This window comes from Denticeps clupeoides, chromosome 3, assembly GCF_900700375.1.
Source record: "Denticeps clupeoides chromosome 3, fDenClu1.1, whole genome shotgun sequence".
Classification (NCBI taxonomy): Eukaryota; Metazoa; Chordata; class Actinopteri; order Clupeiformes; family Denticipitidae; genus Denticeps; species Denticeps clupeoides.
In genome coordinates, this window is record NC_041709.1 from 23009762 (window position 1) to 23031380 (window position 21619).

Here is a 21619-nt window from a genome sequence, read left to right on the forward strand (position 1 = left end):
AAACAATATAAGGACTAAAAGGAGAATAAATGAAAACAATCCACCACTCACTCAAAAACCATCAGCAAATCCTATTGAAAATACATCATAATTTACCCAATGAAAAAACTTAATTCAAGCATTTTCAAGCATTTTTCATGCATTTTAATTCAATTTGGTTAAGGAAGCAGCCCCTTAATCAGAAGGTTGCCGCCAAGGTGCCACTGAGGTTCCACTGAGCAAAGCACCGTCCCCACACACTGCTCCCTGGGGGCCTGTCATGGCTGCCCACTGCTCACCAAGGGTGATGGTTAAAAGCAGAGGACGCATTTCTTTGTGTGCACCGTGTGCTGTCCTGCGGTGTTTCACTTAATTTTCACTGAGGAAGACCTCCTGCAGTGAGGGGTTAAAGCTCTGATAATGTTACCAGCCGCCTGAACAGTCAGGATGGACTCTATATGGTCCCCCTGTATAACGCTGTGAGCTGTGCATGGCAGTGTAGTCGTGGCTCAACAGTAGCGGAGAGAGCGGGGAGACTGCGTCCCAAAGCACGTCACGATGACGTGGTTAGTGCGACATGGCGGTAGTCATTCAAGCAGTTCACAGAGGATTTATTTGGCACTGGGATGATGGTGGTGGGCTTGGGATCATCATCTGGATGAGTGGTGTGTTGATGTCTGTGAAGACCTCAGCTGATGCCAGCTGACCAGCAGAGTCTCTGAGCAGCGCTGGATTTTTACTGGTACAGAGAATCAACAAATTCTCAGCAGGTGGCCTTCTAAAGTCCAGGTTAAAGACACATCCGTAACAGTTAAGCTCACACTATGATAATCATAGACCCCCGGGGACATTGTTGCACTTGACATATACCCAGTCATTGTACCTTAAACCCTCAGTCTGAGCCACCCGAGCCTAATCTGTCTAAGTCACTCTAGATCCTGGTTCCTGACACTGTGCTGCTGTACAGCCACCAAGCACCAACTGGACCAGTATCATCATAATGGACATACATTCTGAACTTTGACACTGGACTAAAATCTACTCTGCACTGTGCAGCACCTTCAAACATGGACAGATCCTTCATCCAAAGCCCAAGCCTACTGAAGTTAGTATTTCAAGATTAGGGGGTGCTAGTGGCCTAGTAGGTAACACACTCGCCTATGAACCAGAAGACCCAGGTTCAAACACCACTTACTACCATTGTGTTCCTGAGCAAGACACTTAACCGCAAGTTGCTCCAGGGAGGACTGTCCCTGTAACTACTGATTGTAAGTCGCTCTGGAAAAGGGCGTCTGATAAATGCTGTAAATGAAAAAGGGGAGCGAGATAAAACCAATAGAGAGAAGGGTTGAGGTAAGGAGAAAGGGTTAGGATTAGAAATTGGGTTAAAGTAATAGTTTGGTTTAAAAAATGAGGGGAGGTAAGGTAGAAAGGGGATTGGGGAGAGGTTGAGATTAGAGATTCCAGCTCTGAGGGAATATACCAGTAAAATTAATTTATTTTTTTTACAAAATCCAAGATAAAACCAAAACGAACAATAAGCCTATAAGTACTTATCTAAATTAGATATCCCTAGCAAACATCAACATTAAATATATTACTCACAATAAGTTAGGGATACTGTTATTTACATGAGTGCTTTTCCCATTTGCTCTAAATCTTATTGAAGTAAAAGTTCCCTTTGATATTAAGAATAATGTATGTGGAGAAACACCATTTTAATAGTGTTTAATATTTATTACTCCAAAAAATGACACAATGACAGGGATAGTCCCAAATAACAAAAAGAAATCCATAATAACTTGGCAGCAACGTCTCATGCTGTTGTTCTGAGGCAATGTGTTCCATATGGGAGTGGGATCATTCAGTCTCTACGTCAACTGCTCCCAGATGTGCTTTATGGGGTTTAGGTCAGGGGACATTGATGGCCATACCATATGAGACACTCCAACTTCCTGAAGTTGAGCTGTGACTATTCTGCCACGATGTGGTGGATCATTATCATCTATGAACAGAAAGTTGGGGTGTGCTGGTAGAATTGGGGGATGATGATGGGTTCTATGATGTCTCTGAGGTAATAAGTTGTACCCTGACTGGTGATGCCTGCCCAGACTGTTGCACCTCCTTTACCAAAGCAAACCCTGGGGACCATGTTGACCTCAGCGTATCGCTCAGCTACGCTGATGACCATCATTTCTCTACAAGGTGACCCAACATCCGACAGTAGAGTACTGCCCCTTTGTCCAGGTCACATGGTCTTGTATGTTCACTGTGGTGTTTGTGTCAGTGGAGTCGCCTGCAAAAGTAGTCTTGCATTCAAGCTAAAACGGTGGACTCGGTTGCGAATGGTTTGGCTGGAAACCTTTTGTAAGAATGGACATCACGGGAGCCTGCTTTTGCCTTGCATAACAGATGTCTGCAGGGGAAGTTGTGACATTCCTGTGTCGATGGTTGTACGTGAAGATTCGGCACCTTTGTTTTCCATGCCTTTTGTCTGACGGCAACGTGTGAAGTATCAGCCGTCAGGACCGCCCACCCTCTTTGTCTTCCCCAAATGGGAGGCACCGGGGGGCGTGATATCAGAAACAACAGGTTCTGATTGGCCAGTGACAACTTCCTGTAGGCCAGTGACAACTTCCTGTAGGCCAGGGGTATAAAGGTCTGCTCACTTGCTCAGGGGGTTTTCCATCGGAAGCCGGAAGGCTTCTGAGCCTTTCTCTCCCCCTCTCTTTCTCTTCTCCCTCTTTACTCTTTCTTCTCATTTTTATTTTCTCTGTAACCTTGGTACCTTTTTACATTCAATATTCACATGTTACTACAATAATTATTTACCGGTGTTAATAAATTAGAAACTGTTCATTTTTAACCTCTACTGTGCCATGCCTCTTTCTGCCAGGTAACATCAAATTGGAGTGGTTTAATACAGTGCTTTGTGTGGAGGGAGAAAGAGTTTTTTCTGCACACTCTATTCTCTTCTCCCACACCACATGGTCTTCATTGTTTTTACACTTTGTACCCTCGTATCTCACAGCCTGCAGCTGTGTGGCAGTTGCATAACGATGTCTGAGTGCATAGGTCCTTAGTTACTGGTCATCATTGTGCTCTGTCACTCGTGGGGCTCCACTCCTGGGTCTGTCATGAACTCTGCCAGTAGTTCTGTGTCTTAATGCAAGTCTGTGGTGGTTGTAGCCTAGTGGGTAACACACTTGCCTATGAACCAAAAGACCCAGGTTCAAATCCCACTTACTACCATTTTGTCCCTGAGCAAGAGACTTAACCCGAAGTTGCTCCAGGGGAAACTGTCCCTGTAACTACTGATTGTAAGTCGCTCTGAATAAGGGCGTCTGATAAATGGCGTAAATGTAAATGTCTGCTGATGACACTTTGAGACACACCAAGTTCACAAGCAGCATCTGACTGCCTGCTGAAGGTGCGCCATGACCAGGTGACTATTTCTTTAACAATTATCCTTAATCACAGTCAACAGGGGACAGTCATAAAATACAAAAACAATACAGGGACAGTCAAAACAATACAAAGGAAACAATACAATAATGGGCGGAATCAATAATTCAGGCTGTTGAGGAATGATGCTTTCTCATTTTTCAATCCAGGTCCTCTCCACCCTGCATAGTTTATGTGAAGTCCAACCTGAATTAGCTATGAGTCCACTGATGCCAAAATACAAGATCTTGTGCTCCTGAAAATGCTGGACCAAGTGTGTGATGCAAGTAGCCAGGCAAATGTTACATAGGTGATGTGAAAGTCTTTCTCAGATTGAGTTAGTAGTTTCCCCTACATACAATTTGATGGCACTTAAAGCAAGTGATAACAAATACAATTGATATGGTCCAAGTTACTGATGCCTTTTATTAATAAATTGTGATAAACATATGAGGTCTAATATGAGGTCTACTCAGTGGAGGGGGAGCATGTTACTGGGAAAGTAAAAGTAGCTGATCTCTCCTAAATTTTGATCACACCAAAACATCCCAATTTTTTTTTATTATTATGTAAAGATGGCACAGTCTGAAAAAACTAGAGGGATGAGTGGATAACTAGTGTAAGTAGAAGTGACCAGTGAACCTGTCATCATAGAATGGCAAGAAGAAAGAATTAACTTAACAGTATCCATCTTGGTTTATCTAAGGAATCTTTTTGAATAACCGCTGTGTACTGGTGGCTTCTCCAAAATCATTGGTAAAGGTTGAGAGTCTATGAAATTAGTGATTTGGGATTTCACAATACCTTTCATTTCAGATGACAACTGTGTTTATGAAGAAGAGAGTGCATAATTAGTGCATAATGTCTTACGATTCCCTATTATGAAAACTGTGATGCCTAAGAAATTGATTGCATCCTGGTGGTTGGTTTGTTTTAACCTTAATGGTTGGGTGATGGGAATAGAGGGTGTCAACAAAGATGTTAAAATCAATATAGAATAAGGGGCCATGCTCTTACAATGTCATCCAAAAAAAGGTCCTGTACAAGGGCCCGAATGTGCTGTTGTGAAGTCAGTTGTAGGGTGTGGGATATCTCCCTGTAACGGAGTGGGTTGAGGAATTGTCTGTGAGCTTCAATTGCATATTGACATGAATCTAGGATTACTATTTTAGAGCCCTTTGTCTGATGGCTTTATTACAATATTCTAGTTATTCCTAAGGGCTTGGCCAGTCTTTAAAAAAAAGAATACCTCAATTCTTGAGTGTTGAACTGATGCCTCATAGAAGATATCAGACAGCAGAATCTGGGACGCACCTGCGGGGCCTGATGAAACAGGTTCGAGTTCATGAGTTGAGGTGCCATGGCAACGGAGGTGCTTGGGTTCCAGCAGGTCAGATGCCAGAGACTCTTGGTGAAGCCCTGATGCTCCCTCCATTACAGGAGATGAACAAGCTTCTCCTGTGGGCCAGTAGGTGTGGAGGCTGAAGAGGTACAGAATTGCATTGGATAGAAATGCCAACAAGTTTATCACATTTATAGTGTCATGGCATGATCGTGGCCTTTTTATACTTGGTTTGATCTTCTGGGTCAGTGGTTCCAGTTTGGCTTGTACGCCCCCTAGGGGTGTAGTGATGGCACGGCGGCATTAACAGAAGATCTAAAGGAGTTGAATGAAATCCAATGCTGTTAGTTGTAGTGTATTTTTGTGTAACGCATCAGGCTCCAGACTCCAGGATCGTTATATATAATTGGTATCCATTTGTGGGTAGGTTGATCTGAGAAATAATCAATTAATTAATGATTAATGCCGTCTGTGATAGGAGTAGATGTCCCACGTAACTGTTCTAAACTCAATGAAACAGGATATGGGATAAAAGGCAGACCTTTATTTAAGATTGCAAACTGTGTTTGGGAGGGAACGAAGTTCTTGGATAGGTTGAAAACTAATGATGGATCTAGGCTTTTACCTAATTTAAAGGCAATATGGATTGTCCTGAATTAAGAACTGGCCTGCAGTAAGTTTAACTGAATGCAACAAGAATCCAAAATACTTTCTGCCGTGGCCATGGTCCAATGAATAATATCTGGTAAAGTAAAGAATTTTGTAGAGTTTATAGGCTGTAAATGCAGAAAATCAGATGAAATGTAATCATTGATAGCAGACTTGTTATGGATCTGATTGTGTCGTGTACCGAAGTTGAGCAGTGCCGAATAGATTTTTGCTTGTGGGGAGACTGTTTTAGCTCATTAGATTGAAAAGTTGCTTACATGATGTTTGCTTAGGATCGCTATCATTGTTGTTAATACTGATGGAAAAAATGACCTGTTCAGCTAAGTGATTCAGAGAAGGTTATAAAATCCGATATATGGTAAGTGGCTCCTGGAAAACTATCAATTTGAATATTCAAAATTGCCTTTGAGTCACCAATGATCACAATAGGTTTCATGGGTGAATAAATCCAATCAGATAGTTTCCTTTGAGAGGGTGGATGGGCAATTGGATCTTAACGTTTACTCCAACTGCATTTCAGACTGTTCATTTCAGTGTAGGGGCCCTTGGGTGGTTCAACCCCGAAGGGTCGTGAGGAGGAGGATGAGGAGGGTTCAGTAGTTAGAGAAATTGTAAGCTGTGTAGCTTTATCATTATTCTCTTTGCTCATCACTACCATCTGCGGTTGAGACTGCCCTGGGGAGGCAAATTTCAAACCAGAGGATAGTGTAGAGGTAGACATATCATTAGACAAAAGAATCAAATGCAGAAGTGGAGTGCTACAAAGTGAAGTAGATAATGGAATAATTTCCAGTTGGCTGTCAAGTGTATGATGAACCTGAGGTTGTATGTGTATTGTGGGATTAGAATGTACGGGTTACTATGTAGTATGTAATTTTGGACGAAATAAAAAATAAATGTTGTTGGTACAGTTGAAAAACTAAAAAAAAAATTCTGTGTTTAAGTTTTGTAATAATTGTGATCTTTCAGGATTTCATCTATAGAAAAATGAACAAACAAGTCATCTTTTTAAACTGTACTTTGATTTTCCAAAATTCAATTTCTTGATCAACAGATCTACACTTTATCCATGTTACTCATTTAGTTTGTTTTGAGGACCTGCACCTTATTGATGTGGTTGATCCTGTCCAATCCCATCAACATTTTCTGGTTTGGTGGTTTTGGCTGCTGTGTTTGGTGTGTGTATTTCCCTTTCAGGCTGTTTGCAGGGTGGTGTCTGGAATTGATGGTTCCGCCTACCTATCCCCTCATTATCAGTCTACCAATCGACTGATCAGACAGGAGCATTTAAGGACAACTCCAACCAACGGACGGGGACCTTAATGTTGAGCTGGAGGAGGATAGAGAGAAGAGTTTGGGAGTGTTGGAGAAAAGATAGAGAAAAGCTTGTGTTGCGTGTTAGTGTGGTCAGGATTCTGTTAGTTGTGGAATTTACATTTATGGCATTTATCAGACGCCCTTATCCAGAGCGACTTACAATCAGTATTTACAGGGACAGTCCCCCCCTGGAGCAACTTAGGGTTAAGTGTCTTGCTCAGGGACACAATGGTTGTAAGTGGGATTTGAACCTGGGTCTTCTGGTTCATAGGCGAGTGTGTTACCCACTAGGCTACTACGAGATTCTCACTGAAGGCATCAAAACAATGAAAGAACACTAAAGCCAGTCGGAAATAACTTAAGATAACTTCATAGAGATGGTTGACTTGGCTAAAGTCTTGTCGGATAAAATAATCTGCTCTGGCCCACTACCCCAATTTTGGCGTTTTAATGAAACTTGTAGCAGGTTGGTTGGTTGTCAGAGTTGTCAGAGTTATGTCCAAAAATTTAAGTGGGTTTTATTAATAACTGGTCAACATTTCAGGGAAAGCCTGTTTTTTTTGGGCAAGATTGCATTGCTGGGCATTCCATTCTATTGCATTCCAACTGGGCAGGCACCACTCAGTTATCTAAAAATTTGGCTCATAGTCTTAAAATAAAAAAAAAATTTCTGACTCGCCATCTGCTTCCTACAAGTTTCCTTAAACAAGTCGCATCCAATGTTATAAATCCTATTCTTCAAATTATTCATTCATGACATAGCATGAACCAAGGTAGAAGTCATTAGACCCCTGATAAAAAAAAAACTGATCTGACCCGCTGTTGGCCTCTGATCAGTGCTGCATCTCGCTGCTTGACCTGAGTGCAGATTGATCCGGCTGCTCTCCTCAACAGGTTAGAGAATGTTGCTGGAATTTAAGGGAATAGCCCTCTCATGGTTCAGGTCATATTAGACTGATCAGTGGACATTAATGGTGATTCATCTTCACATCGTAAAGTGGAGTTTGGTGTTCCATAAGGTTCTATCTTAGGTCCATTGCCATTTTCCTTATTAATTTTCACTGCTATGCTGACAACACAGCTGTATTTATCAGCAATGCTAGACGAGAGTCAGCAGCTGAACAGAGTAGAGAATTATCTGAAGGACATTAGACAGTGGATGCTCACCAACTTTCTTTTCTTAAACCCTGATTAGACAGAAGCTTTTGTATTTGGGCCTCATGCAGCCAGACGTAAGCTTTCTGACTACAACTCTGGAATCTCACCAAGTTAAGAAGTAAAGGATCTAGGAGTTCTTATTGACATCGGTTTCTCATTCGATTTGTATCACCCTAGAAATATTACAAAGACAAGAAATATTATCTCAATGCGTGAGGCAGAAAAGTTGTTCCATGCCTTCATAACATCAATATTAGATTACTGCAAAGCATTACTGTCTGGATGTTCTAATAGGTGCATACGTAAACTCCAGCAGGCAGAGTTCTAACTAGCAACAGAAAATTAGACCACATCACCCCAGTCTTAGGGTCACTAGACTGGCTACCCGACAAATTTAGGATTGACTACATATATATAAATAATACATACAGTTTCTAGAACATTATTACCAAATAGCCTGTGTTCCATTTTCATTTTGTTCATTTAACAGTGCGATTACCTACTACTGATCATAACGGCCATTTGTATCCAGAAGAATTAAAGACTGTCAACCTTGCTCTTCTGGGTAATGGAATGCCTTTAAATCCTCAGCCTCTGGCAATCAGTATCTGTCCTGTGCCTGAGCCACTGAAAGATAGATGCATTCAATAAACGGTGGTCTTGAGAAATCCGCAGGAAAAGATTAAGAGTGATAAATGGCCAGAGGAGGGGTTTTCCGTACACTTGATTTTCATTTGACATCCATTATATCTGGTGTCAAAGATATGGCTCATAAAAAAGGAGGAAAATGCAGACTTTGAACATCAGCCTCATAAATCTCACAGACACTTAAATAATGATCAGTTGCATGGAAATAGCATCCATTATAGAATCCAGGCACAGCTTTATCAAGACCTGCCTTAATTGGTACCAAACCTGTTGAAGTTGTGCGAGAGCTAGGTCTACGTTGCGAATGTCATTGTAGGAGCCTGGATGAAAGGGAGAATATTTGAGCGTGTCTCACTCTCTCCCTCTCCCACACAGACACAAATTCCTGTTACTCCCTCTGTGAGGAGCAAACAGAAACCCCACTCATTGAGCTGAACGCTGAGCTCGGTGCAATAATGCACTGGGTTGTATTGTTCTATAAAAGACCCGTTTGTCAGAAACATTCCACCAAACATATGGATTCTAGTGTATTGCTTTTAATACTGGATTGAGTATGTGTCTTTTGAGACAACATATTAGTTCACAATTAAAATTATAAGAGGCATGTTTGTGCATTAACAGTACAGTAACAGCAACCGTTTTCAAAGGGATATTTATTCAGGCAACCAACACATGCGCAATTTCTTCAAAGTCTATTCTTGGTTAAAATTTAGATTTTTAGCTTAATTTGATTCTTCCTAATCCTAATGCTTTGAACCCCTGATAAGAAATGAGCCAAAACAGTGCTAAATTCAATACTTGTCTGTTTGTTGGTTCTGGATGGAACATTTTACAGACACCCAGAAAGAAGTAGCTTTAAGCACCAGCACAGAAGACTCATTTAACTGGGTTAGCTATGCAATGTGTGATCCCTGTCACAATCATTCTGACTTGACTGCATTCATTCCAGAGGAAAGCAAGGGGAAGTCCAAAATGTTTTTCCAAATGGATTTCATTTCAGATTTTTTGTTGTGTTCCCCACAACCTGTAGATTCCATTGCTTTAGCAGGACCTCTTTAGGAAATTAGGCTTTATATAAAATAGCCGCAGTGTTGTGCATCAGCTGAATATGTGTTACACTGATTATTATCAGAATTAACACTAATTTTGTGACACTGCAGTTGTAGTTGTTGAGGAGACTGAAAGTAGGCCATTTCCTGGATGCCATTTTTTTGCCTCTGAAAAATGGCAGTAGGAAGCACCATTGACAGCTGAGCATAAGATGCTCATACAGATTTGGTTTCCAAATATCAGTCATTTGGCATACGAAGGAGAAATTAAGGAGGTTTCAGTGTTGCAGAAGGAGGTAAGAAGCCCTTATTTAAATGAAAAAGCTAAGATTAGCAAGTGATTCATTTTCTTATATGATCAGCCACAACATTATAATCAAATGCAAAGTATTATGAACTAAATGCACTGAAATATCGTGAAACTCACCCACTTAGGGTGTTGCACTAAGATGTGCTTAGTTTGTTTTGCACACATCAGGATGACAAATGAGGTCCAGACAGCAATGTTCTCACTGCATTCAATTATGAGATCGAAGGCTGTTTAGATATAAAGAGACTACAGCCACTGAGCTGTGAGCACCCTTAAACCATTTAATACTGCGTGTCCTTCTTTTTGCTTGGTTTGTTAGAGATTAATATAGAAGATCAAAAAACAATTATTTTAAGGTTAAAGAATGGTTTTTAATTTGCAAAAATGTCATGTTCCTGGACTAGGTCTCTATCGGTTTGTGATCTCAGCTAAAAGAAATAATCAGAGAAATTGAGTTAAACAAATGTAAAAAGATTAACCTTAATAGACTAAGACCTAATTAAAATTTGTACAATTTAAATGAAAATAATAAGAATGTAATTAATTTAGACTAATTCACCCTGGAATCAAATAAATAGTTAAAAAGAAAATATTATGATAAATTTGACAAATGAAGAAGAAAAACATCCATTTCCCCCGCTGATTTTTTTTTTTCAGTTTGCCCATTAACAAAGAAATGATCAGTCTATAATTTTAATGGTATAGTGAACTTTTTTTTTTTCATGTATTAAAAAAATATGTAATCCTGTATGAATCAACATAAATCCATTCGCAGATTTTCTCCAACCCATTAGTGTTTTGTGGTTGATTTTTGGCAACTCGAACTTTCAGCTCCCTCCTCAGATTGTCTGGAGACTGACTACGCCACTTCAATATACTTCTTACAATGAGCCGCCAGTCCTTTATTGCTTTGGCCTTGTCATGCTGTCACTGTCATGCTGGATATCCCACCCCAGACCTATTTTCAATGCCCCGGCTGAGGGAAGGAGGTTCACATCCATGATTTGACCTGTAATGGCCTCGTCCATCCTCCCTCCCAACTGCAGTGCAGTTGTCTTGTCCCCTAGGCAGAATAACAGAATCAAAGCATAATGTTTCCCACGTCCATGTTTGAAAGTGGGGACTGTGTTCTTGGAGTCTTAGGTCTGCATAATTCCTTACATCCCAGCAGGAGTTGAGAGTAAGTAAAACGAATTTCCAAAACACAGATTTTGGTGGAATATTGCTGTGGCAATTAGGACCGCAACAGTATGTCCAAACAGTGAATAAATGCTCTTCTATTATTGCTTAAAGCCCAGATTAATTATTATGGGGCAGCCTAATAGGTAAGGAAACAGAGGTATAATTTTTTAAGTTGCTGGTTCAAATCCTGAATCACCAAGGTGGCACTTAGCAAAGCACCCTCCACACACACTGATCCCCAGCGCCTGACATGTCTGCCCACTGCTCACTAAGGGTGATGGTTGAAAGCATTTTGTTGTCACCATGTGCTGTGCTGCAGTGTTTTACAATGACAATCACTTCACTTCAAGTCTCTCAAGTGTATTTCAAAACATCTGGAGAATCTGACAACAGGAGCTTAAACTCAGAGTACAAGATTACAGATTTTATGACCTCTGGAATATACCCTATGTGTGTTCTTTTCCTCAAAATGTCCTTAGGCTTTGTCTCTTTTATTTCAAAATTTCAGAAAAATCTTTTAATTTTTTTTCATTGATTTTTACAGTGAATAATTTATTCATCACTTCTTGAATTTGTCAATGGAGGCTTCATTATCTTACAGAAAGGCCCTGCCTCCTTTGTTCAAAAATGTCAAGAGAATCTTTCTGGATGAGTTGGGACTTTTTTTTTGTGAGTCTTTTTTTGTGCTATTATTATTAATGACCTCTAGAATATGTGGTAAAAGTGAAGCATAAAGGCACTTTATTTATGGTTACTTTACAATATCCCAAATATTTTTTGCTCTCTGTCCACAAAGGAACTGAATGTCATACAATATATGTTAAATGGCACTATGATGAGGATAACTAAGCTGAGGTTTTGCAATTGAGAACAGTTCAAAGTTAGGCAGTGATCTTCCAAAGGTTTAAGGAAATATAATATATATATATATATATATATATATGCACCTCAGGATTAATTCAAGAGCCACTTGGTATAAATAATGACTCCTACAGGTGTAATTCATTTAATAACAGGTCCAGTCATGTTGTTGTACTGGTTCTTAAATGAAGTTCCCAAATGGTGAAATGAGCAATCGATTGCCATCAGGCAGCTTAATTCCTTTCTGTCTTCAAGAATCTCTTCATGACTCATTGATTCAGAGAGCACCTCCCCTCCTAAACTATTACTACTGAAGTAAACAATGGTTAAATAATAATCCCTCCTCTTCCCTTTGCCTTGTCTCCCTCTCTCCTGGTCTCTTGTCCCTCTCAATTTCATCACTGGACTGCCTACATCTCAAGGAAACACCATGGTACTGTTAGTTGTAGACTGGTTCTCCAAGATGGTCCAATTTGTGACCACTGTCATCTGGGGTGGTGATGTGGCACAACGGGCCACCCATCGACCTCTTCTCCGACCGATGAGCCCAGTTTATAGCCCAGTTATGGTGGCAGTTCTGGGGTCAATTAGGAGAGCTCAAAAAATACTTGCACTGTTACAGTTCAGCCCGCCCCAAGCACCTGGTCCAGACACCTGCTCCTGGCCCAACTCACCCATAACCAGAACAACTCCTCAGCTACCGGCCTGTCCCCATTCAAGGCCTCCCTGGCCCCATTAGATCAAGCCATTCCGTGTCCACCTTTGCATAAATCCCATGGCCTTAATTGTCTCTGCCACGCTCCCTAAGGGTCAGCTCTGTCTTCCAAGTCTCCCTCCCATCTGTGCAAGGCAGTCAAGTCCCTCTTCCTGTCTGCTCCTTCTTGTCCTCTTCCTTCCTGACTGGTTGATTGAACTCTCAACGCGACACTCCCCCCTGTCTGGGTGTCGCAGGATCAGATGCCTGGTGGACTTGGATAGTTATGACCCTGAGGACAGTTCCTGGGTCCCATGCCACAATATCCTGGAGCCCTGCTACAATAGTTCCACAACACCCATCCCGTAGCCCCAGGCCTGTTTAGTGCCTGGCCTAGTGACGGAGGGGTTCTGTCACGGCCACAGCCACACCGCTGCACTCCCAGGGGGTGCACGACTCCCCGCAGAGTCAAAGATGCGGAAATAGAAGAGGCAGAAAGGGCAAAGGTCAAACTCATTTTGATCACATGGTTGTAAGCCCTATTTTCTGATTGACCCTACATCAAACCAACTGCCAACTACCCCTGGCCTGGCTCCTGACACTTCGAAATCCAAGTATCTGATATTTGTTCTGGTCCCAGTATTGACTGTTTTCGTCTGACTCCTCTACAGCCAGCTGTACTACTACAACCACTCCACAAAAAACCCAGTTCCTCGAGTCCCTGAGGAAGGTCTATCTCCCACCACCAATTCTCTCCACTTCTATAGAGGGACTATTCAGGGCATTCTTACCTGCTGATTCACTGTCTGTCACGGACACGAAGCACAACAGGACAGTGAGCACCTGTACGTGGAAATTAAAACCCTGGTGCGGAGAAGCGCAAGGAGGCTGATGAATTTCCATGAAGTTAATCTGCAAGCATTGTGGTCAGCCGAAACTGCAACATCCACGAATGTTGACACTCGTGAAAAAAGACTAAATGTGGAACAAGACAGCAGGAAGGCAGGATGAGAAAAAAAGGTAAGGAAAGGAACAATCTTACTTGCAGGTTTGAGGTGAATAGAGCTGGGTCGTTGATTCCTAACAAAGGCATTCAATGACTGAGCAATGGGAGGCGGCCATCTTGTCCTTCCTTGAGTGAAATCATGTAACTGTCTGGTTCGAGAACTGTACTGTATCGGACCACAAGAGCCTACAGCTTATAGTGAGAATCGCTGAGAAGATCATTGGAGTCTCTCTTCGCTCCATAACAGACATTTACCACTCCCACTGCATCCGGAAAGCCACTCATGGACTTTCCACTCTGAACTGACACACACACTCTATCTCTTATGTTCAGAATATATCTCTATTACATTTCTATAATATGTGGTAATATTTGCTCATTACCACAGCAGCATCTGTACATTGTTGCTCTGCACCTTCATGGCTTGTTTCACTGGTTATTAGCACTGTCTGTATTGTTATTCTTGCACTGCTTGTCTTGCAATGCCTGTGTCCCATGTTTGCTCTTTATGTAGCCAATTTGTCTGTCGGACACATGCACTTTATATCAGTATGTAACTTGTTTTTATGTTACATGTAGCACCAGGTTCCAGGGAAATATATCATTTCACTATGTATTGTCTAATATGTATGTAGCTGAAATGTCAATAAATCTCAATTTGAACTTATCAATAATGTTATGTTAAAACATTATGCCGACATCTCCTTTCAACTGTGTCCATTAGGGGTCCCAACAGCAGATCAACCAGTCTGGTCAAATATTTGGCAAAAGTTTAATGCCAGATGCCTTTCAACTCATTTACATGGACATACAGAGTAGCCCTCATCCCAAATGGCTGAGTTAAGGTAACACATAATGCATGCATATACAAACTATATGAGAAATTTGATGATGCCTGAGGAACATACTAGAAGGTTAGGTGGATGAGACAGCAAACTGTGCATCAGGAACCAGCATTTATTGATCTCATGGGGACATAATTTTAGGTCTCAGCCCTCATTAAGAGGTGAGCTGAGTGCGCAAGCACTAATTTCCAAATTTGTTAGCACTGCAATATTATATTACAAAGACCTACAGAAAGCTGGAGAACTGCAGAAGGGGGAAACAGACAAAGAAGAGGAGGTCTGACCAGCTGAAAAGAATTATGCATTATGGATCAACTTAATAATAATAATAATAATAAATTTAAGAGTGCTTTTAAAGGTATGTTAAGGCCTAAGGAATTCCATAGGGAGAGACCAGCAGATGAGAAGGCTCGGTGTATCCTGCGATGACCGGGCACAACTGATGACAGTTTCCAGAGCAATGATTGCAGGCCCTCTTGATTCCCCACAACTGATAACCTCCTATTAAAGTGTGCCTGCATCAGTGCTCCGGGTTCTGGTACTGAAGCCTGAACCTCTGAGTGAAGGGAGACACCCTGTGTGCTGAACCACTCTACTATTGGTTTGTTTTGACAGTTTCGGTTTTGGCACAAGTCATGGTAGGAGGCGGTCGACCGCCGGGGTCATATGAGTCCTGATATGTAATCAGAATCAGAATCAGCTTTATTGCCAGGTATGTTTACACATTCGAGGAATTTGTTTTAGTGACAGAACTCTACAGTGAACAAAAAGACAGTGACAAGACAAACACAGGTAGTGAAAGCAATCAATGTACAGATATACAAAATAGTAAAAACACAATATATCATATATATGATATATTGTATGTATATTTTAAAGTATATAAAATGTATATAAAAATGGTTGTGTTGAGTGATCCCTGGGTGAGTAGAGCCCTATGTTTGTCAAGTTTAAAATGAAGTCTTGTTGCACTAAAAGCAGGCCTGGGTCACTCGGTCACCCCAGGTTCCATGCTTTGTCCTAACAGATGGATTAAGGTTACCTCATACAAATATAATAAGTGCATTTCATGTGCATTATTTTTTGTGTGCTAAAGAAAAAATACTGTATAATTCATTAATGCACTTATTGCAAGTACATTTCTGTTTTAGTAGGTACACAAATTTGTACTAATGCTAAAATTGACTAAAAGTGTATTTAAATATCAAAATGTCATCGTCCCACCGCCGGGTCCACAAGGGGCACGCAGCCACCCGCAATAACAATGCAAAAGCATCTCAGGCCGCTGTAATAACATCCCAGAAGCATCTCAGGCCAGGGTCAGCATTGCTTATAAACAGTCCTTGTTCCGCAGTCCTTGTTCAGCGCTCGCTCATCATCGTGGTTCTTTCCCTTTGTAACTGCTTATTCTTTATTCCACATTGTGTGCTTCTCCCCCCACCACCGTTGTTCCCCAGACTGTTTCCCCGCTCCTCCTTTATCTCTCCCTGCCTCTTCACGCTGCTCCAAGCGTCCCGATTCTCCCAACCTTCCCGCGTCTCCCACAATTGCTGAAGCATCTGCAAGTGTGCCCCTCATCTAATTTATAACATACAATTAAAATTTACTAATCACAAGCATATTTCAGTCTCAGTTTTTCATAAATATATTTAATGTAAGAACATGAATATATTCTAATACTTAAATAAATATTTACATTTTGTTGAAAATTTCACTTTGTGAGATCATATAGAAATAGTGATAGGTGTTAAGAGTGCTTTGGTCATTCTGCTTCGCCGTTCAGAGAGCGGCAGCTCAGACGGTCGGATCTCGAATTTGTCCCCTTATGACTTCGGGGGAGGTAACCTTTCCCCTTATTTCTCATGCTTTTTCTGCCCAGAGAATTTCCCACCTCTCCCCTAAAACATTATCTCCACTGACCATCATGGCCTGACCATACCTGTATCTACTGATTGTAAGTCATTCTGGATAAGGGCGTCTGATAAATGCTGTAAATGTAAATAATTTCTAAATAACAGCAGTCTTTGAAGGTTTTGTAGTTTTGAAAGCATATATAGTACGCTTTTTCAATATGCTATCAAGTTGTTCAGTTACTAATCTCTCTCAGAATTATTTGGGAGTGGAATGACGCACTCTTTGTTTTTGATTGCATCAAAACACAATTTCTGAAGAACGGGTCAGTAGGCACTGCAGTTCCTTTACTAATACACAGTGCATTGAAAAATACTACCATGCAGAGAAATCTGCATGTTCTTGAATGATAGAATTAAATGATTTCAACACCCAGCAAGTCTTTGATAGAAAACTGTCAGCAATACAAATACTTGCTATGGCACAGGTTGCCAAAACCCTTACGTTATCATTCAGGTTTCTTGAATTTGAAGTTGACACACTGCTTTTCACAAGCATTTTAACTCTATCATTAGTAGACATTTATATCTACTGTTTTTTTTTGTTTTTTTCGTAGACTGAACCAGCAGAGAAATCTTTTAAGTTCTGCCCGGGAACATGGGTGCCTTTAAATGATTCAAAGGAAAAGGTTGATGACGCCCACAGAGGCCCAGTACATGGACATTAAATGTCATATTAGCAGTAACATATAAGTTTTCAAACTGCAGAGTGAACTTTTTGAGAGCTCCTTGCAATATTACAGCATTTCACATTTTCTCCCAAAAGTATGTGTCCAACATGTGTTCCGGAATGTCTGTTAAAGATGACTCTTCTATCTTGCTTTGTCTCACTCATGTATCTTATGAGACATCTAAAAATGCTTCTCAGTTTTTGTTTGTATTTTTCATTTCTTAGTCCTTCATGAAATAAGATATTTGCTCTATACATTTAAAATTGCTTTGTGAGTTTCATGTCGACCCTTTAACATTCATTGGCACAGTGCTTCCGCCAATCGGTCAGGAGTAATACAAATGTTCTAGAATCAGTTGGGTAGACGTAGAACTCAGACGGAGCCATTTGAGTTTGGGATATTTTATTTCAGAACTCTGTACTGCCATTGTACAGAAAGACACTTGTCCACATGGTTTCAACCAGAACTGAAGATGGATTGATGATCAATGTATACGTTGACTCAAATGCTGTTACTGGGAGGTGTGTATTATTCAAATTGCGTTTGACTTGTAAATTTGACATTTTGGTTTAAATTCAGTGTGGTTTGCTCATATCCTGCACGTTTCTTGACATGTTCTGACAGCGAAACATGTTTGAATGAACAGTTCAAGTGTAGGGAAAACCTGCAGTGTGTGATGGAACCCAGGTTAAGGTTGTTTTTTTTTTTTTTAATTTTATCATTATTTTGTGGTCAGTTTGGATACAATTTCTTTTATTTCCAAATTATTGTGTGTGTGTGTGTATATATATATATATGTACTAATTTTCTTGTTGGGATTACAGGGATGACTGTCATATTCACATACAGAAACTGATAATAAATCTCTTGCTCTGTAATATTGTGATGTTTCTTGTACAGAAAAAGAAATATAGTAAATCATAGGATGTTTCCCTAGTTGGGACATTAAGACCATTTGTCTTAGAAATAGAAACAGCATGAATTTCAAAGGAGAAAACATTGAGGTGTAAAAGACCAATGGTTAGAAGAAATTTAAAAGCTGAAAAGAGAGCTGCTGGAGTAGCAGAGTTATGAGTTAATGCCAGAACATCAAGTGAGTGTAAAGACAGAAGAGCAGCTATGAAGTCTGACAATCTGTTAACTGCAGATTGGCAGTTCCACCGGCCCACCGGCCACTCTAGTTGGGGATGAAGACTAAAGAGAGGGATAGATTAGTATTTTGAAGAAATGTAATAGCTTTATTGCACATGTTATTCTAATTGAGTAACCTTGAAAATGTAAACAAATTAACAGATAAGAGTTTGGAGTCACTATACAAGCCATGTAGCAGATTGACCTTGACTTTGACTCTGTAACCCCCGACTCTTAATTCTCACTTTAATCAGTGATGATAAGTTTTTGATTAAGAAGCTGATAATACTAATAGTCTAGCTTTAAGTACAAATAATGACAACAACAATGACATTTACCAATGACTTACTGTTAGACTTTACAGTAACACACAAGAAAAATGAAATTAATTTCATTGTGTCACGATTGGGCGCACATGTAGACGCACCTGGAGACGCACCTGTCACCAATCTGCACGACAGCAGGGCAGTTATAAAGGAACTTCGGAGCAGCCGGTTGGGGCTGCAACGTTTTATGTGGACCCTGCAACTTAGGTGTTTAGTCCTCGCAATCGCCACATGCCTGCGGGTTTGTTTATGTTCTGCCCTTTTCTTTTCCCTGTCATTGGCCCTCACACCGTTTTCCTTTGCTGTGTTATTATTAATAAAATCCCTTTCCCAGAATGTCCCACCTCTGCGCTTCATTCCCCTTCAGCTCATGGACATGACACATTGTGAAACACTGCAGCACAGCACATGTTTACACAACAAAATGTGTCCTCTGCTTTTACCCCATCACCCTTAGTGAGCAGTAGACTCATGTTGCTTAACGTAGCTCTGTATGCTTGAACCTGCCGAGTAGACCTCTTTTTACTGTGCTGTCCTCACAACACGTGACCATGTGAAGCTAGACATCCAATTCCCCAAACTCTTTTCTTATATTGTAACTGAAACATACAAAAAGGGAAAAATAAATTACTAGCTAATACACACGTTTCAATGCCACACTTAATTATTAGCCTAGCTTAAACAAGTGCACATAGTCTTGTGTTATTATGTTTCCTGATTGTTATCACCTGTGTCTAATTGTATAAAAGTGCCCTGTTTGTGTCTGTTCACTGTCGGGTCATTGTCTGGTGATGTTCCCCTTGTCTTGTCATCCATGTATTAAACCCCCATTTTGTGTCGTTGTGCGTATGAGTCTTTCCTTGCCATGTCCAGAATCATGACAGAATGACCGGACCAGATTTTGGATGCAGCCGACGCTGCCCCGCTGAGATACAAGGAGCCGCGAGTCGTTGGGAGGACGCCACCAGCCTCCTTGTCCCTGGACAGTATTGGCTTCATGTTCCGCAGGGTCGCGACATGCCAGATGGGTTTTTTGGATGATCAAGGATGCCTGTCCCATAATCCCATGTCTGACTCAGGGTAATGTCATGATCCGGTCCGGAGTTTCATGTTAGTCTTGTTTTATTATGTGTCCTGATTATCACCTGTGTCTAAATGTATAAAAGTGCCCTGTTCGTGTCTGTTCGCGCCGGGTCATTGTCTGGTGACGTTCCCCTTGTCTTGTCGTCCATGTAGTAAAACTACGTTGTGCATATGCGTCCTTCTTCCTAGCCATTGTCCGTCGTGACAAGATTCTTTATGTCGGGAGGAAGTGAGCTCCATCTGGAATGCAGCTGACAGACCAATGCGGCGACATTGAAGTTGACTCTGTTACTTACTTTATGTCTGTTTTCAGTTCCTGGAAATCACAACAAGCCTGCGTGTTCGTTTTATTTGTTTCCTTGGTTTTGGCCTTCGTGCTGATTTTTCCTTTGACGGATTTATTTAAAAAATCCCTTTATCCAAAGTGTCCTGTTTCTGCGCTTCCTTCCCCTGTCAACTGCGGACGTGACAAGGACAAAAAATTTCAAAATTATTTGGATGAACACCAGGGTTTTTGAGAATTGGAATAACTGAAGCAGTTTTCAGAGATGATGGACTGATTCCAGTGTTAGGGGAAGAATGGATAATAGCGGTTAGGAAAGGAACCAATAAGGGGAGACTAGCTTTAACTAACTAAATTAGGATGGGTGGGTTCAACAACACATTTAGTGGCTTTGGCCCCAGAGATTAAGTTCTGCGAGAGGCACGGGTAAAAACTGAGAGGGACTGGAAGGAGAGTGTGACAAAGGGTTGCTGATAGTTGCTGAGGCCAAGCTATCATAGATGGTTTCATAGTATCATAGATTGACTATTCGTCCACACAGGTAGTTTTTATAAAATAGTCAGTATAGCTATAAAGTTAGTTACTCATGATTTATTTTAATTGGCCTAGTGTGGTGCATGGGTATTCCTAATCTCATGCTGGTTCTGCTAGGATTGCCATTCGCATGTCTGTGTAGCAGTGGGTTTACGTCTGGTCAACGAGGTTTTGTTGATTCTTCTTCTGCTCAGGTCTTTCATTGCATTGTTGTTGCATACCACGCACATGGCAGACGATACGGAAGTCGCTTGGAAGGCAGACTTCCGAATTTGAGTGGGAGCTTGAGAGAGCCTAGTGGTGCAGGTTGAGCACTGAACAACAGAGAACTTGCGCAGGGCAATAAAGCAGATAAAATACAAAAATACATGCAGGTAGAAGGTGCAGTTTATGGGCATGACAGGACTTTTTTATATTTAGCCAAGGTCTCTGCCTTAGGCTTTGTGCTGGACCAATAGTCAGATGTTTGCAGCAGGGTTTGCATAATTTAGGGTCAAGGCCAATTTGTTTTTGATGGAAACCTTATTTTTTGATTATTAATTTTAATTTAATCTGCAACAACCATCCACCCCAAGATCTATTACTTTTCTTCCTGCCAGCAGGCAATGGGTGCTGCTGGTGAGTGTCTGAATGAAGTCAGGCTCCCATCTGTTATGAGTGTATGCCAACATTTCTGTTCACACAAGGTAAACAGTGCAGGGGAGACCTTAGCAGTTCCACCACGACTGCTCTCCTCTCTTTTCTTAATAAGGGAAGAAGGTTGCCAGTTACAGCTCTGCTGCTCCACATCCAATTCCCCAAAGTCCCCCTTAAATTGGACTCTTCAGCTGGTTTCCTAGACTTGACAGACTCCCCAGTCCTTCATCTCATCTTAAAACTTTATGGACTCTGAGGTAAAATGAGGGACCTATAAGCAATCAGAGCAAAGTGAAGTTTTAATCAGTGCAATTGTTGTTTATTCATCACCTTTAAAGGTCGACTCAGTTTTTTTTGATGCATCCTTGGTAGGAGCTGTAAAACCAACCATTTCGTCACACGTAATCGAAACTCATGAAAGTAGAATGGAACCGTATGAGCACCTTATGTGCCCTTACCGTACATGATCTTCAAGGAGTAGATGGGGGAATTATGTGATATGAATCCAGAGCACTGCAGAGCTGATCCTCCTGCCTACTTC